At 36.1% G+C, this 17,045-nt stretch overlaps 1 protein-coding gene and 1 long non-coding RNA gene across 3 annotated transcripts in view; one reads left to right on the top strand and one right to left on the bottom strand.

Moving 5' to 3' along the window:
• The window catches only part of xkr4 (XK related 4), a 109,807-nt gene that overhangs the window by 54,974 nt on the left and 37,788 nt on the right, over window positions 1-17,045 (top strand).
• LOC147837111 (uncharacterized) lies at window positions 5,517-13,004 on the bottom strand. Its single transcript, XR_015478535.1, has 3 exons — window positions 11,106-13,004; window positions 8,125-10,904; window positions 5,517-8,034 (listed from the first exon to the last, which is right to left on the bottom strand). It is a non-coding gene; the product is annotated as an uncharacterized LOC147837111 (long non-coding RNA).

Genomic DNA, 17,045 nt, shown 5'->3' with positions numbered 1-17,045 from the left:
TGCTGGAAAACTACAAATCTGCCACTGATAAGAACTATAAATCCCGTTATGCATCTCACACACACCAGTTCCAGTTTTCTCCCTAATTGCGATTATAGAGCTGGAAGCTCATGATGGACTAATAAGATGGACTATATAAACTACACATACACACAGACTTTGCTGAGTCTTGTTAAACTGTTTAGTGAACATTACGATCCGTTTCCTTTGCCGTGTCTGACCTTTGCTTTGTTTCTTTGTATTCGCAGTTTGCCCCCTGTACTGACCACCTGTTTACCGACCCTGTTTTGGTAGTGGTGGGTAAAGCAAGGCTTTATGAAATATTGAAACAGTCGAAGCAAATGTGCCAAAGCTTTGAAACATTTTGAGATCCGTCTCTACAGTGACACCTAGTGGTCATTTTTAATGCATTGCTCTGGAACAGCTTCAGCAAAGAAACAATTAAGCAAATTGAGATATTAAAGTCCATGTTGTAGAATCAAGGCTTCAAGTGATTTAGTGAAGCGGTAAGAGTTACTGACTAGCATGCAGAGATAATAAAGTTGAATCTTGGGTGATGCAGCTATAGATGTTAGTTTCTAAATGCTCTGTTCTTGTAACGTGTTTTATTTTAACATTGGTCTGACATCCCAATAAACACTTTGTTCAAGTCAATTTTAGAGTATTTGTGCAAGTCGGGATTCGAACTCGAGCCATTTGCAGCACAGTTACTCTGTGCACAAGCATAGTCCACTAGGCTACAGAAGATATAGATTTTTTTTTGACCCTGTCAGTCAGACCCAATTTGCCAAATCTTGAAATACTTTTGAAATGCCCGATGCTTTGAATCGCTTCAGTCATGTGACCTGATGTTTCAAAACGTTTGTCATGTGACCTGGGTGTTTTGAATCACCTTATTAACATGACCTGGCTGTTTTAGATGATGCTTCAGTACAGTGTTTCAAAAAACTTGTGCTTTGGGATCTCGACACTGTGTCGAAATGTCAGTTTCATGTCAGCCATCCCTACATTTTAGATTACTCTGCATACACCTGTTTGTTTTTTGACCCTTGCTTGCTAGACAGTTCTCTTAATAAAACTGTATTTGGATCCTCAACTTTGTTGCCAGCATCCTCACATTACACATTATATATGAACAAACTCATATGTGTATGCTCATTTTATGAATTAGGTGGAACGTTTTTGTGAGAAGTTCAAATGTGAAAATATGCACAATCTTTAGTGAAAGAGACTCAGTGTTTTCAAAAACCTCTGTAGTTTGCATTTCAAATCCTCAAAACACAGTTCACTATTCTCTATATTGTTCATGGCAGTTAAGTGTACTACATGAGGAGTTTGGACACAGCAGGAGTCTTTCTTTTACAATTTCGTCATGAACATTACACCCACCAATCCGATAATATGTCTAAACCAGTTTGAAGATTTTCCCTTTTTTTGCTGCTTTTCACAACCTGAAGCGAATTGCTGTAATTTGTGTTGGGCACACCACTAAGGAGAGTTCAGACAGGGGTTGATTGATAAATGGCAGTATGAATAAGTAAGCAGGAAATAGTTGAATTCTGATTTGTGTTATACTGTGACCTTTTTTTCATGGAGAGCTTTTTTTTATCAGCAGAAATACAGATACGAGGATTAAATGGAGGCAAAAGGCTGATTTGTTATTCACAGGCCTTGCCGCTCAGAGACCAACAAAACAGTGTGATTCATTCGTTCGCGTAAGTGGAGTATTCCTGCGAGTCCTCTTTGGTTTACTTAGAAAGGCTATTGTGCAGCTCTCAAATGAAGGTTAATGAATGTAGAATTCTATTTCATGGCCCATCTTTGTGTTTTTACAGAGGGATGAAATCTGCCACAGAGCACTATAGGTCTAACCCAGGTCAAAAGTGTGTGTGTGTGTGTGTGATGTGAGTCGACTTGAAAAAAAAAATAGAATAAAACAGAGTATTCTAAGTTTCATGTGCATTTTCAGTAATTTTGAGATATTAAGCTTTAAAGTTTAGCATTCCATATGGCATTTGTGGAACAAGTCTCTTCTATACATGTAAAATATCAGAGACTCTTAATGTATAATCAAAATGTTCTCAGATTTATACATTTTTGCCATTTTTGTAGCAGGTCAAATGGAGATTTGTTGTAAAAATGTTGTTATGCTCCATGAATAGCTATGTTTCCATCCAAAAATGCGAATGAACTTTATGCGCAAAACTGGATTATCGTATAAAAGTTGTGCGAATGAAGCAGTGTTTCCATCCAACGAGTCAAAGTGACCAAAATCGTCACTTCCCGATTAACTGGCATCAAATATCATTAGTAAAAACTGCCTTTGCTGCAGTAGGAAAAACTGAATCAATCTTTTCTAAATGAATGCGCCTCAGAAGACAATCCTGAATCGCGCAGTGGCGTTTGAAGGTCTCAGACGCGGAGCACAGGCGCTCTTGATTCTGGAGGTCATTAATAATATAATAACATTAATACTGAAATGGTAAGGCGTTTCATAATGAACAAAACAACATTTCAGATGTTTTATAATGTGCTCAGCCTGACGTTTTGTCCATTGATACACATTTTAAGCATCACAAGATATCTTTTAACAAAATCACATGACCTTTTTTAATGCGCATACTGGAGTTTGTGCGGTAAAAGTGTTTCCATCGCAGTTTATGCGCATCTTTTCTTATCGAATAAAAAGTTTATCCTACCCAGTTAGGCGCATAAGTTTTTTATGTGCATTTTCAAAATATATGCACATCATGGCGTTTCCATCAACTGTTTTTTTAAAACAGGTGGATGGAAACATAGCTATTGTCTCTTGTAGATGTCGTGTTTATTTCTCTCTATCTTTCCTTCAATGAGGTTTTAATTCTGATCAGGTGCAGTCAACCCTGCAAATTGGCTCTACTTATAGATTCTCTGTCCTGATTGGTCCACCAAACGATTGGCTTGTGTATATAGGAGTTTTGTTCTTTTTGATGTGGTTAAATTGTTGATAATGTCTGTAAAGACCTTTACTCCTCTGGTGAGAAGATTTGTTTAGTCAAATCATCGAGTTAACACCTAACCTGTCAAAGATTCTGTTTTTTTTTTTTTTTATCTTTGTGTCAAAAAGATTTATTTGTTGTTGGTTTAATGGAAGCTGTAGGGAGGTGGTTGCCATTTTCTTTTGTCTGTTTTCTCCTGTGTAAGAACAGAAAGGGAGTTGATGTGTTGTATTGTTTTCTTTTATTTATTACTTTAGTTAAATTGACATATGGAAGTTAGGATGTTTTGTCCATGTTGGCCTTGGCCCCTCCTGAAGACATGTTTGCTTCCTTATGGTCAATAAATTTATAATTTTTATTTTAATTTTTAATTAATTTATTATTTTTTTAAATGCTAAGCTTGTTTTGAGTCTGTAGAAGGGAAATCTTTATCCAAACCTCCACCCCTTTCTTAATTAGACCTTCCCAACCCTAGACTGGGGAGGTTGTGATAATTTACTTTTTTTGCATATATAAGGTTTTTATTTTGCAAAATATTAGGTGAATTTTTTTTGAGAAATACAAATCTATTGAACATGTAACAATTTCTATTTATATAAAAAAATTAAATATTTTGTATTAAAATGAATTAGTGTTGTAACAAATGAGGTTATTTAGTTTTCATCTTTTCCAACTAAAGTTATGGTCACACTGGAGTTTGATAATGCAAAATTCTGTTGTGCGGAGCTGCGAAAAGGGGTGGGATTAAAATAGATTATTAGACATTAAAAAAGCGTGCGATTGCTCCATGTTTTAAATTTCTGTCCTGTTTTGATCCTCGATTGGTTTCACGCATTTAAGTGATGCGATATCGCAGGTCAGAGTTCACTAAGCTTGAACTTTGCACCGCAGCAACCTGTGAAATTTGAAGGATGACGCTGCGTTTCTGGTATGATGCATTCGCGTGTGTATGAATGGAAGTCTATAGGGAGAAAAGTCCAGTGTGACCGCAGCTTTAAGCATGAAAGGCAGGGCTAAATATTTTATCCAGGGCAGATGTTCAGTTTAGGGAGGACTATGATGGGTAATTACAAACCGTTATTGCAGAAAACATTTACATTTCCTTAGGTTTAGAGAGAAATCAGCTACTGTCATTCTGTCATAATTTAAGATGTCGATCAAGACTTTAAAATCTGATTCATAAAGTTGTTTCACAGTTTAATAAACAATGAATCCCAATCCCATATCCACAGCTTAGCTTTTCCCCGTCATGAACACGTCGAAGTGATGTAAGGGAAAGCTAAGCTGTGGATATGGGATTGGGCTATACTGTCAACAGAATTCTTAAACATAAACTTAATATCATTTAATCTCATGATTTGTTCACAAACTAAACTACATTTTTGTGTTTCCTTAAGAAAAAGTGTCAAAATACAACACAAACAAAATGATTACATCACTTTCTGCAACAATTAGTCAGAACCTTATAATTCCAAGACAACATCAACTGCATGCATGCTGTATTTCTGATCTCATATTGTTTTATATAATATAAATGCCATTGAAGGTGGATCAGTGGTTAGCACTGTCACCTCACAGCAAGAAGGTCACTGGTTCAAGTCCCGGCAGTTGTCATTTCTGTGTGGAGTGTGCATGTTCTTCCCGTGTCACGTGGGTTTCCTTGAGGTGCTCCGGTTTCCTCCACAGTCCAAAGACATGCGCTATAAATGAACTGAATAAACTAAATTGGCTGTAGTATGAGTGTGTGTGTGAATATTGAGAGTGTATGGATGTTTTTCAATACTGAGTTGAGGGTGGAAGGGCATTTGCTGCGTAAAACATATGCTAAAATAGTTGGTGGTTCATTCCGCTGTGGCGACCTCTGAAATAGAGACTAAACCAGGGGTGGCCAATCCTGTTCCTGGACTACCTTCCTGCAGATTTCAGTTGCAACCCATAATCAACACACCTGCCTGTATTTATCACATGGTGTTTAGGTCCTAATTAATTGGTTCAGGTATGTTTGATATGGGTAGCAACAGAAATCTGCAGAAAGGTAGCTCTCCAGGAACAGGATTGGCCACCCCTGGACTAAACCCAAGGAAAATGAATGAATGAAGAGCTGTTGAACTGGTTGTTCTTGGAGTTGAAGTCTAGTATCCTGTGTTCAGTATCTGAAAGTATGGTGAAGGTAAATAAGGCAGGATGAGTGAGTTGGGGATTGTTGCGAGGACACTGGAACGTGCATAGATAGTAGCACAAGCCTAATGCTATTTTTGAAATTACTCAAGTGCACTTACAGATGCACACAAGCACATAAAAACACTCTGTTGTCTCGCTGTGCTCTCGCTGTGTTACCCTCATACAGTCATTTCTCTTAATCAGTAGAAGGAAAAGACACTGTTCCAGCATTTCCATGATGTGAAGTTTATTTATGAACTAATTTCGAGAGGATCACCTGCTTATAATTGACCACAGCTGGTCCCGCATTAGCTAACACGATTCACCAATCAGATGAAAATACACCTACTGTATATGCAGTACAGGTGTATTGGGAAAGCTTAATTGTCTGTAGTGTATGTGTATGAAAGAGTGTATGGTGTTTCCTGGTGATGGGTTGCAGCTGCAAAGGCATCCGCTGCCTAAAACATATGCTGGATAAGTTGGTGGTTCATTCTGCTGTGGCGACCCCAGATTAATAAAGGGACTAAGCCAGGGCTGTCAAACTGAATTCCTGGAGGGCCGAAGCCCTGCACAGTTTAGTTCCAACCCTGCCTTAACACACTTACCTGTAGGTTTCAAACAAGCCTGAAGGACTCAATTAGTTTTATCAGGTGTGTTTAATTAGGGTTAGAACTAAACTGTGCAGAGCTGCGGCCCTTTTGGAACTGAGTTTGACACCTGTGGACTAAGCCAAAAAGAAAATGAATGAAATATTTTTGATCTAAATGACTCAGATAAACTTTTGTATACACTCAGAGAGGACAAAATTACTGTACATCTAAACTGACTGCAAAATATATGTACGCCTTTAGAAATGGTTAACTCATTGTCCTTATTTAAATAATTAAACTTTTTATTCTTGTAGTTATACTTTTTAGAGATTTTTATCCATAGACGTTTTTATTCTTTGATGTCATTTATTTCTAATTTCATTATATATTACATATTTTATACATATCTAACATGCTTTGGCAATACTGTACAACATGTCAGCAGCAGATTTTATCTGTCAGTGGGTGCACATGGCTCCTAATTAGAATAAAAGTTAAACAAAAAGTGGATTTCTTTTTTATTTTAACAGACTTTAAAAAAATTCAATCCATGGGGAAAAAAATAGTGTATAATAAATAAAAATACTGTTAAAAATAACTTTTTTGTCGCATGTAGGTAAACGTGCTGTGGGTAAAAGCTGTGCTTTAATCCATTTACTACCGCAGGTATATTTCAAACCTGTGGGGTGCACTGCATACCACTGCATCATGTAAGATGTAACCAAGTTGGTTTCGCTACATGTACGAAATATTTAAATGTTTAAAATTCTTCTGATTTTTGATTGTTTTATTCCTTGCATTTACCTTATCTGCTTTTAAAGTGTGATGGTGGGTCCAAGCTCCATATCAAACTGTACGGAGAGGCTCATCAAATGGTAAAAATAAACATTTACAAAGCCATGTATTACATACATCCATGGCTAATATCAGATGCCAGAAAGTGATACATTTTTTATAAATTGTTACAATTTTGGTGTCTGTGATGCAGCAAGTCCAGAGACTGTTGAATACACCATGGTTTTCTATAATAAAATTCACTTTAATGTGTGATATGACTAAAAAGTGGTCATAAATGAATATTTTCTTAATTCAAATGAGTAGCGGCTTGGACCTGGAGGCAGTATTTTATATGTCATGACTTAACAAGCAGATAAGTTAACATTAAACTTTGGCTGCCTTGCAAGCAATTGTGTTTCCTTCAGTAATTGAGAAAAGTTTGTTGTTCATAAGACTTACAGGACAATATTTTTGTGCATCTATTTTTATATGAGTTATATGTTCACTCAGAAAGAGAAAGAGACCTCTATTTTGACAGTCTAGACATTCGAACATGTTGAGGAAGTCCATTTTGGGATTTTCTCATAAACAGGAACTCATGTCCGTCACCAGTTACTGAGTGTGGTTTAGCCTGAAGGGACTGTCTTTCTCTTTCTGTGCGTCTAATGAGGACTAGATTTGCCAGGGAGAGAGTTTACCCAGCAGCCCCTGCGCTGAGCAGTGTGGGGCAAGTGTGCCTGTCATCTTTCTCTCCATTGTTCTCGCTATCTCTCTCCTTCATTTGAGAAGCGCTGGAACAATGCTCTGTCATGGCGTCACACTTCTTCTAATGACACAGCTGAATCTTCCCTTTGGCATGAGCGAAAGCTCTGTGGATCCGTGACTTGCTGACCGATCTATTTTAGACCGTCGGTGTATCAGACAAGCGGAAACTCACTCAGTTCGCTCTCCACCCTTCCAATTAGCTTTTTTTTTTGTGAGGTTTAAGCTTCTATTACGCAGCATGACTAACTGCTATCATTATTAATCTCATAATTAAAGGATATTATGCAGTCATTTTTTAAATGCGAGCTCTTGAAAACCCAAATCGCATTTGATTGAATTACGTCTGGCGTGTGGGTGTGCGCATAAATTCAAAGGAATGAATGTTTATTATGAATCCCTTATGAGTTTAATAATTTAATTCACAAATTATCACACTGGGCCTGTTGTGAAGCCAACCGTACTATTGTTGCTCACTTTCTTTGGCTGGCCAAGTTGCTGTCACTCATGTAAAAAAAAAATCCACCATTAAATTTTTTGACTCTGCAGTTGCCCTGACAAGCTTCTAACTTATGTGCCTACGGTGACTGGTAAATGCAGGAAAGATGGGCCTTGTCAAGAATTTAGTACACAGCAATATTCAGCGTTGGTGAGTATTTATGGTTCGTCGTGCGCCAGTGACCTTCTTCCCGTCATCGTGCCGCAAAAATGCTGGGCATAATTGTTGAATAACAAGGTTCAATTGATTTGGAATGAGTCGGTCCCTCTTGGCAACTAGACAGCAGACATTTATCATTGCATGGGCTTTTGGGCGGCTCTGTAAGTATATTGAATTCTGGCCTCCTGTCTGCAACGAGCCCCATGGGCCGTATGGAAGTTCGGGTTTTCACTCCAAACTTATGTCTGGTGCCATGCAGGAGCTTTAGCTATGCCTTGAAATGGTTTATGCTGTGGCAGTGCCAGCCCTGCTGAACAGACCAGAACAGCTAGCCAACACTGCAATGTTTGATTCTAAGTTTGTGTTTCATTTTTTTAAATAGTCTGCACAACATTTTGAAAACATAGCCCTATATAAGTTTTGGGATAGCGTGAATTATGTATCTAGAAGTAAGTATGACTGCATTTCATTTTTAAAATGAACACTATGGTATAGATTGAGACGGTTTCTTTTCGCGCTTACCAACTGACAGCTTACCTCCATATAGACAGCTTTCCCGCTGTTACCGGTTTATCATGTTAACTCGCGATGTATGTCGATGGGCTTGACACACAGAGAGGAGTTGACCACAACGACAGAAAGCGGGTAAGACAAAAACAAAATCCAAGTAAATAGCAGGGTAAGAATGTGGTAAAATCTGAAAACATGGAAAAAATCAGACGAGGGCTTTTCTTTTTCTGGATTGCTATTAAAAGTTGTTGGTTGGGTTTTAAGGAAGTGGGTGGGTGGGTCAATATGGAATAAAATCGCTGTCATAAATGTTTCGTTTCATGTTATAATTAAACATCGTAAGCGATTTACTATGAAATTCTGCGCCCGCTGCCTGTAATGTTAACTTCCATTATGCTAGCTCACTATCTTCGGCCTGTTCTTAATTTTCTGTAAAATGTCCAAGAAGCACAGCAAAATGGATCTTATTTTATTAAGTTTTAACCTTTATTACAGCTCAAGATGGACATTTCTCAAAGTAGGAATAACAAAAATCTTACCTGAGACTGTGTGTGGGAGCTCGAGTGCCCAGCAGGCACACCGTTGTGATCGATGACTCTCGCTTGCTTATTAATGCCGGTGACAGTGATGATGTAATTTTGACAGTGGAGTGTTGTTTTTTGATTCATACTCACAATGAAGTTGTCGTGTCCGTGGCAAAACTGTATTTTGTGTTTGTAAAGTATACCCCTCGTAAATTTATCAGTCATATACAAACAGACAAAGAAAATGTTGTATCTGTGTCTGTTCTAATTGCAGATTTTGGAATTGTACCCTCGTAAAATTACAGGGACGTTCAGTTTTGCTTTACGAGATATAATATTATATAATATATATTATATATAATTATATATGTGTGAATTTTATTTACGCACAAAATATTTATGACAGCAATTTTATTCTATAGTTCAATCAATACAATTGGTTGGGATTAGGAAAGGTGGAGGGTGGGTAAAGGGTACACAGCGGTCTCTGGTGGATTCACAAAAACAAAAACTGGCAACAAAAAAGTAGCTCCTAAGACATATTTGGTGCTCTCCAGAAATGTATATAGAGGTACATTTTCGGAATGAACCTGGGTTGAGTCTACAAACTAATCTTGCTAGTGAACAATGTAGTATTTTCAACAGTAAGGGCCAGTGTTGGATGCTGGGATTACTCATCTCGTATTACATGGACAGAAAAGCAGCAAGGTCAAGAAGCTTTATACACCACATAAAAAAAATACAACTATGTTTGTCTGTTTGTCTCATTTTACAACCATACTCTATGACTATCAAATGAAGGAATTATGTGCAGCACACATCAAACACACATTCTCTTTATATTGTGCTTTTATGTGACTGTCTCTTACATGCCATCAGAGCATGGCATCGGTCCATCTCCCATTGTGTGACAGCATACTGCCTACACAGTGATACTGGTATTATTTTACAGTGAGTTGGAATAGAGCAGGCATCCTTCCATGCATCGCCAGCATATTGCGGTGAGTGTAATCTTTCACTTGTATGAGTGATGATGGCTGTTAAATCATCGTCACAGCCATTACTTGCTTTTATTTTGTTTTGTTTTTTTTAGTTCTAGCAGATTGCTTTTAAAACACTGGAATACAGTATCGACTGGCAATAAATCAATCAGCGAAGGTGTTGTTATTGTTTTCCTGAAAGTTGCACTTTATTTCCAGTTTTAGTGTGTGTAAGTTTGTGCTTTGGGACCAACACAGCAGAAAGGCCCTGATGTGCTTTGAAATTGAAAAATGAGCCGGTGTGATGTCATTTAGCAGAGACAAAGCTTGTTCTTGGAGTTTGAAAGATTTTATTACTTTTAACATAGGGGTGGGCAATTAATTGAAACAAATCGCAAATGTGATTGATCGTACCTTCTAGGGCTGCACGATATTAGAAAAATCTAACATTGCCATATTTTTTCATCCTGCGATCTATATTGAAATATGAAAAATATTTCACCAGATGATTTGAATATCTTAGATTATTAGAAAGAATTTATAATTTTAGATTGGGATGATTCTGTAAGAGTGCATCTGCAAACAATTAGGCCTGTATGATCAATCGAAAAAAGATTGCGTTCTTGATTCGACCCTACACACAATCTTTATTCAGCTTTACTATGATTCAGCCAACTATATTTTCAAAGTCAGGAGAGAAGTGTAAAGGCAGGGGCACATTTCTTTACATTGTTTTATATAGCCTATGTTGCTCAGTGTCAAGTGTCACATACTGAATTTATAACATATAATTCAAGTAGTTCAAGCTAGGCTACTTATAGTGAGTTTGGATCAATCTGATTTGCTAACTAATGCATGATGAGTAGCCAGCTGCAGTCAATCATATCACATGCTCCTCTTGAAATTAGTTTATGAAACTTCACTTAAATTCAAACTCTTAGTTGCACAAAAATATCCCCAAACTTGCAACAAGAATAAGTCCAAGACACTCGAGTAAAGTGAAAAAATTAAAAGGCCTTTTTAATTTTTTCACTTTACTCGAGTGCCTTGGACTGATTCTTGTTGCAGATTTGATGAATCCCTTACCCAAAGAGCACCAACCATACATTTGAACTTACCCCAGAGCGCTTTTTGTTTGTTTTTTTTTTGGAATATCCCCAAACTGTTTCTTTATATTAAGTTCACACATACAATTAATGTCATGTGTTTATCTCATTTTAAATTTTTTGGTACTTATACGGTTGTTCGTCACACGCACTCAAATGTGGAATTTTTAAGTGCAACATTTATTTATATTTTGACCTCTATTTTACACCCAATTTTGCGTAGTCAGTGAACTATGGCTCTTTGTAGTGAGCTCTGCTCCATCTGAAAGCACATGCTGGAGTTATATTAGAACCAGCTTTACTGACAAAATGTGCATGAACACATAATCACCCATCTCAGCACCATATACATTTTATTTTTAACTTTACTATTTTTTTACTCGTAAATGAAGAACTCTTGTGCCTATAAATTAGGGCTGCACTGTATTGGAAAAGTCTAACATTGTCAGATATATCTCTTTTTCTGCAATTATATATTGCAATATGTATAAAATTTTACTAGATGAGTTGAAAAACTATTTAGAAAGAATTTATCATTTTAGGTGGATTGAGTTGATTCTGTATGGGGAGTACATATGCATAACAATAATCTTCGACCATAGATCAAAAAAGCATAGATAAATACAATAGAGAAATACGACACAAAATAAATAAACAGTGTTTTATTGTTTTCTGAGGGGTCTATCTGTATTCAGCATACAGTAATTGAATAATTAAATGTAAAATAATACTGCACAGTCTCCTTTTTATAAACAATTCAATAAAATCAATCATTGTTCATTTTTCAAAGGTACAAACAATACAATGTCCTATACCTGAATGCTTTTAAAACCCTAACATAGTCACAGGCCTCAAAAAAAAAAAACAAAAAAAAAAAACACTTGCATATTGATCAATTATAATGCAGACTCAACATTGCATACATTATTGTGAATGATCACATTGTGATATTGATGCTAAAACAACATATTGTGCAGTCCTATATAAATGAATGAATAATGAATAAGAAGTCCCAAGCACAGACAATACTGTATCATGAACACAAGATGACAAGTAACTAAACTGGACACAGGACAATGTAAGCAATGGAATGCTTATTTGTCATGGAAACAAGCTAGATGCTGAAACTAACAGAAAAACAAGAGAGTATCAAATATAAAAGCAAAGAACAGAAATCAATTCTGACAGTAATGTGTTCTTTCTGTTTAATAATACAAAATTCTAAACTTAATAATTCAATTAATTCACCTGCATATTGTACATGGGAAATATGACCCTTAATCTGTATGTTACCCCAATACAAAGTGGAAAAAAATAACATTGCTGTGAGGATATTGGTTTTTACTCTTCCCTCTGGAGACGCTCAGGAACCAGATAAAGAGCTGCTGTGTTCCCTTGCATGGCCTGTTGACGATCTGCAGTTGTCACTCACACAGCCCTGCTCTCCTTCTGCAGTAAAAGCAAAGTCCTGTTCCTCACTGTCTGCTCCTCCTGTTGCCATTAACAGGTCAAGTTCTTTCAAGCGTGAAAGGTCTGCCTGGAAATGCATGCCACTCAATAGCCTCAGCGTATAAGCCAAATCCGCTCAAGTCATACTATGTATAACTTCAGATAGAAGAGCATATGATTTCATACCATGACAGTCCAGTGCAGCCTTATTGATTGAATTTCTCTCTTCTGAATCTCAATATGTGACCACCTGTGAGTGGGGAATATATAGTGACGCGAGAGCTGCGTTTGAAGAGGAAGAATGATTTGACCGTAACAAACACACCATAAGCTAGACAGCAGACATAAAACTTCACAACTTGAGGAAGCACAGGGAAAAAAGAGAAAGAAGAGTCTTTTTTGACAACTTTTATAGGTTTACCCTGACTGAACAGAAGATTTCCAATGATCAATTATGTAAAAGTAGGTTTAAAAAATACAAAATAAATAAAAATGAATGAGCCTGAATAGAAATATTCTGTTTGCATATAAACTTGTTTAGTGTGCAGACAGAGACGGAGACTCTGGAATCTCAATCGAATTGTTATGAATAAACAATGACCTGATCCCCATTCATAATGTAAGTGTACTATGGAGGGTTCATTCCTTGGTCAGATGAATGTGCATTTGGCCTGGAAAAACAAACTACCTACAGATGCTTTTTTTTTTTTTTTGTCCTTTGGAGAATAGTGACACTCTCATGATTCAGTGCTACGTGTTCAGCTAGATGTACTTTTGGTAAAAAGCTAATGTGTATTTGGTGTTTAAATTAAATTAAGGCAACACGGTGGCACAGTAGGTAGCGATGTCCCATCACAGCAAGAAAGTCATTGGTTCGAGCCTCGGCTGCGTCAGTTGGCATTTCTGTGTGGAGTTTGCATGCTCTCATGTTAGCATGGGTTTCTCCGGGTACTCTGGTTTCCCTCATAAGTCCAAAGACGTGCTTTAGGTGAATTGGGTAGGCTAAATTTTCCGTAGTGTATGTGTGTTTGAATGAGAGTTTATGGGTGTTTCCCAGTGATCGGTTGCAGCTGGAAGGGCATATGCTGTGTAAAAAATATGCTGGATAAGTTGGCGGTTCATTCCACTGTGGCAACCCTCTGATTAATAAAGGGACTAAGCCAAAAAGAAAATGAAGGAATGATTCAGTGCTACACATTCAGCTAGATGTGCTTTTGGTAAAAACCTAATGTGTGTTTAAATTAAATTAAATTAAATTAAATTAAATTAAATTAAATTAAATTAAATTAAATTAAATTAAATTAAATTAAATTAAATTAAATTAAATTAAATTATTTATTTTTTATTTATGAAATGTATTTATTTTATTTTATTAAGGCTGCATTTATTTGATCAAAACATAGTAAAACATTAATAATGATAACAACTAATTACATTTGAAATATTAAAACAATTATATACACTACAAGTTATTGCTTTTAACATACTACTGTATATCTGTATTTTCTTTAAAAACAACACATAGTAACAAATGCACTTGAACTCTATACTTTTAAACATTTATAAGTATATTTATGACTAATTTAAAGTATAACAATAGCATATACAAAATGTGAAAAAAGCATGCTAAATCACACTTTAAGTTCACATTTTTAATCCCAGCTGGAAAAAAGTGCGCTAAAATAAATTTGACATTGTTTAGTCAACTTAGAGCACTTTCACAATGTACCTAAAATGCTCTATTTAACTACTAATCCTGTACTTAATGTCCAAATAGTTAATCTTTTGTACCACTTAAAGTAAACCTAAGATGAACTAAGTGCACTTGATGGTGTTATTTTGACACACCATTAAGTTGAACTAAAATAAATCTTAAGTATACTAATTTAATTTGTTGCTTTTGGTTCAGGCCATTGATTTTAATTTTCAATTATTATTCCAGTCCTCAGTGATACTTCAGATATCATTGTAATATGTTGCTTTGCTGTTCAGTAGACCTAATTTATTATTAATGTTAATTAATTTTATGTCCTTTAGATGTTTTAAATATTCAGGAACATTTATTGATAGGTTCCCAGTGATGGGTTGCAGCTGGAAGGGCATCCGCTGATATAAAAAAAAAATTATCAAAATAATGTCAGAACCTCTAGTTATTTCAAATTTGTTCTGATATTAGTTGTTACCTTTATTAAACCAAACAACAACAACAGCAAAAATGAGATTCTCAGTTTATCAGGAATTGTGCAGCCCTACTGTCTATTGAATATTCCTTAAGTTGTTGACTGTTAAGTATTAAATGTGAACATTGGGAGTAGATCAAAAGGATCAAAGCCATTTTCGTGGGCAGTGTTACCTTATTGGTTTAGTTTAAAAAGCCTTTAAGCATGTGATGCAACTCATGACGACAGCAGAACAAGCAAATGGAAGCCCTCTTGGGGCTGTTTTCCACTACCTGACTGGCAGGTTATAGAAGCACTGTGATCTCTACTGCACTGTGCCAAGGGATGGTGTGTGTGTGTGTGTGTGTGTGTGTGTGTGTGTGTGTGTGTGTGTGTGTGTGTGTGTGTGTGTGTGTGTGTGTGTGTGTGTGTGTGTGTGTGTGTGTGTGTGTGTGTGTGTGTGTGTGTGTGTGTGTGTGTGTGTTGGCCAGTAGCTGCGATGGTTGGGGAGTTTAAATGAGACAGTGATGAAGAAAAGGCCTCTAGCCTGAAGTGAAGGAAAGAAATGTCAGGAGGAAGAGGAAGCATCTTGTTGGAGAGACACAGCTACAGGCCTCAGATCAGCCTGACCAAAACATCAGCTTTAATGTACAGCTAGAACTGCGCCCTAACGGGACTGATGCACAAGCGTGTACTTTGTATGATGTCATTCTCACCGGATTGCTCAAGGCAGGTGTGTGTGTGTGTGTTTGAGTGCCTCTTTTGCTTTCCAATTGTAGATCCTCTGATGTTCTTTGGCATTTTTTACATCTTATGTTTTTTATATAAGCCTCAAATTAAAAAAAAAAAATGTTTTGAATATTTACACTGTAAAAAATAAATCTTTAAAATTTACGGTAAAAAAACGGCAGCTGTGGTTGCCAGTACTTTATCGTTAAAAACACGGTACAAACCGTAAAAGTAATTTTTCATTTTTACGGTACATTACCGTATTTTATTAATTTATAGAGGTAATATGTCTGTATTTTGAATGATAAACATCTACACATCTTTTGTTACACAGTTAAACACGTTAGCACACGAAGTTACAAAATGAGCCAATGCTCATCACAATTAACTTTTCCCACAAGCAGAAAAGAGTATCAGCATATAGAAGGTGCTCAGTGTCATTCACACATCTACTAAACCCCAGTATGGTAACACGCATAAAATTAAAGTCATAAAATAAACATTGTTTATCAACATCAGATGTAACATAAATCTCTAATGTACATAACTGATGGGGAAACAACTAAAAAGATCCATATTAATGTCAACCAAATACATAAAGTTATTTGCCATGCAGGGAATTCTGGGAAAGTCAATTTACGGTAATTCGCCATATATATTAAGGAAACATACCGTTAACCAGGTTACAAATTTGTACCGGAGCATTTTTTCAGTTTTTTACCTTTGAAATCATTTTTTACTGTGTATAAACATACGTTTTAACATACGTTTAATTTAAATTTAATCTAATCTTGCTTGAATATACCTGTATTATTGTTATACAATTATCTCTTAATGAACTACTAGACTACTAACAACTTTAAGCTATACTAGAAATACAATCAATAATCATTGAGTATAAATGTAAAAAAAAAAAAAAGTTGTTTTTATTATAGGCGAAATTAACTAAACATTTTAGTTGCGGTAACTTTAAAGCAAAATGTTAACATTTATACTTAAAGTACATAAAAATAACTACCTGACAAATGTCTTGCCATTGATCCCACTTATAAGAGTATGGGTGCGTGCTTGAGATCTGCAGGGTGGATGGCAACATCAGCAGCCTGAGGTATCAAGACATTTGTGCTGCCCATTACATTACAAACCACAGGAAAGGGCAAATTCTTCATTAGGATAGCACTCCTTCTCATACTTTAACCTCCACATCAAAGTTCCTGAAAGAACGGAGGTCAAGGTGCTCCAGAATATTCCACACCAGTCACCAGACATGAACATTATTGATGCTGGGGTAAGATGAAGAAGGATGCATTGAAGATGAATCCAAAGAATCTTAATGAAATCTGGGAGTCCTGGAGGAATGCTTTCTTTGCTATTCCAGATGACTTTATTAATAAGTTATTTGAGTCATTGCAGAGATGTATGGACGCAGTCGTTTAAGCTCATGGGACTCATACATAATATTGATTTTCAACTGCACCATGACTTTATATTCTATAGTGGCAAGATTTTTGTCTAAGCAAAGTCAGACCTTTCTGTCCTAATTAAATAATTAAAAATCATGGCATGATCATATTTTATTACTTATTATTATTATTTTTGTTTAGTTATCTAAAGGCCTTTGCCTTTCATAAGCCACTTCTTATACCAAATGATTCTTACA

The sequence above is a fragment of the Danio rerio genome, chromosome 2 (genome assembly GCF_052040795.2).
Source record: "Danio rerio strain M-AB ecotype USA chromosome 2, GRCz13ab, whole genome shotgun sequence".
NCBI classification, from domain to species: domain Eukaryota; kingdom Metazoa; phylum Chordata; class Actinopteri; order Cypriniformes; family Danionidae; genus Danio; species Danio rerio.
This window is presented reverse-complemented; position numbering and strand designations above follow the sequence as displayed.